This window comes from Myotis brandtii, unplaced genomic scaffold, assembly GCF_000412655.1.
Source record: "Myotis brandtii unplaced genomic scaffold, ASM41265v1 scaffold155, whole genome shotgun sequence".
In the NCBI taxonomy this organism is placed as follows: Eukaryota; Metazoa; Chordata; class Mammalia; order Chiroptera; family Vespertilionidae; genus Myotis; species Myotis brandtii.
Genome location: NW_005355621.1, coordinates 2,912,365 through 2,914,450, shown reverse-complemented (window position 1 = coordinate 2,914,450; position 2,086 = coordinate 2,912,365). Strand labels below are relative to the sequence as shown.

The 2,086-nt window shown below is 50.6% G+C and overlaps 1 protein-coding gene across 1 annotated transcript in view; it reads left to right on the top strand.

Annotated features, from left to right (window-relative positions):
- Positions 1–704: 704 nt before the first annotated feature.
- TXNRD1 (thioredoxin reductase 1) overlaps positions 705–2,086 on the top strand; it is a 66,819-nt gene continuing 65,437 nt past the window's right edge. The window contains exon 1 of the mRNA XM_005861671.2: positions 705–925. The gene's annotated coding sequence lies outside the window, so the exon portion shown is untranslated. The remainder of the gene's footprint in view (positions 926–2,086) is intronic.

The window sequence follows — 2,086 nt, the reverse complement described above, 5'->3', positions numbered from 1 at the left end:
GCTTCAGTCTGGCAGTATCCAGACAAAGAGGTGGGGAAGACATTTATTTATTTATTCAGCAAATATACATAGCTGGCTACTAGTGCAAGTGTCAGAATATGACAGAGCATGGACGTATGAGAGAGCATGGGTACTTGGGCGGCTACAGGTGGCTTGGCATGGCTGGAGTTGTATACTCTTCAGTTTTCCTTAAAACTTCCATGACAAACCTAAACCTGAGTGGGACAAGGAGGAAGAACTATAAGGGGAAGTTGTGTGTTGGTGCAATCTGTCACTTCGATTCAGGGTTAGTCAGGGTATAGTAACTTCCTTTAGGGAATTGCCAGGCTGACTAATCCATTACCTGAGGGCATTGGGTCCCTCACTTTGCTGTTCACTCTATAGAATACCCAGGAGTTAAAAAAAAACAACAACTCATGCCCAGGTGGCACCCCATACCCATGCCATCCGAATATCTGGGGGTGGGAACCAGGTGCCAGCGTTTTTTATAAGATCCTCCCGTGATAACACTGGGCAGCAAAGTTCTGGAGTCACCGCCTTAGGGCATAGTCCAGTTTTGTTCAGTTAAAACCCACTCTTATTTTGGGCTCTGGTTCCAGACATTCCTTAAATTGTTTTTGTTCTTTTCTTGGGTTGGGGGCGCTATCAGCAGGAAGAGGATGTGGCGTCACCCTTAGGGGAGCCTAGCTAGCCGAGCCGCGGGCGTAGGTCGCCAGGGCTGCACGAGCCGCGGATTTCTGCTTTGTCATTCTGACTCTGGCTTTCTGCCACCGCTCCGCTCACACAAGGGCGTGGCTTCCCGTAGCCACCGGGAACCAGCAGCGGCTCCACTGTTCGCTTCAGTCCCGCATTGCATCGGAGCGGAGCGGAGCGGACGGTGCGGGACACCTGAAGGAGGGCCCGAGGCCCGGGAGCGCGTGTGCATGTAAGCCTTGGGTGACCTGACAGCCGACCCAGCCCCGAGCGAGCGGCCGGGACCCGAACACCGCCGGCTGGGTGCCCGGGGAACGCAGGGAGGGGAGACGTTGCAGGGGTGTCTGAGGGAGGGTGAGGCTCTTAGCCCGGGTTAGTGAAAGCTTCACCTGTGGTAGGGGACACCGGCCCCCTGGTGGATTCCTTCCTCTCGTTCTTCTTTGTGGAGACAGTTTGCTTGCACAATATCCGAGAAAATGGTTTTTTGTATCGTTTCTTAGTGCACGACCTTGACAGATCCTCGACAGCATTAAGAGAGTGTAATAATTTCACGACGCTTTTCCAGGATTTTCACACCACCGAGTCCCCGGAAATCCTGAGAGGTTGGCAAATTACATGCATTTACATGTTCAAGGCTCAGAATCGTTGGACTCGCCCTAGGCAATTAAGCGGGGACAGCTGAGAGGAGCCAGGGCTGTTACCGGACTTTTTCAGGCGATACAGGATAGTGTGTAAAAGCACACACCACACTGCCCGAGTGTGGGTCCTCCATCTGCTGTTGACCAGCTTGTGACCTTGGGCAAGTTAGCTTTTCTGTGCCTCAGTGTCCCTATCTGTGAAATGGACCTGATAGGCCTTGCTTCAAGAAGGTTGTGAAGATTGTGTTCATATATGCACAGCCACTACAGAAGTGTGTGAGCTATTATTGCTGCTATAAACACTATACTTTTAAGTGTTGGTGTGGTTTTTGTCTCATGAATAGGCCTGGTATCAGTGTAACTGGAGTCTTTGTAGTTCTATCACTGACGCATTCTCTGAATTCACCTGTAAAAGTGGACCATTAGGTCCCATATGTCATGGAGGGTGTTGCTGTATTGCTTCGGGTAGATAAATCACCCTAAGTGGAAAGAGTGTTCGTAATTCTGCCCTATGGATTCAAATTTCCAAGAAACGTTGGAAGTTGGATTTTGACGTCCTGTATAGATGCAGAGTTTAAAGGAAGAGTAAGTTGGGAGGTGTTTTATAAACCGCTTAGTCTAAAAGCTGAGGTAATTGTGCCCTAAGCTTCCTTTTGGAGGCTTTCCTGGGTTCCGGATGTCCTGGGAAGGCAGCGCGAGCATGTCTAGGAGACTGACTCGAGTCTGACCGGAACGCTGGCCTTTGGAATCCGAGC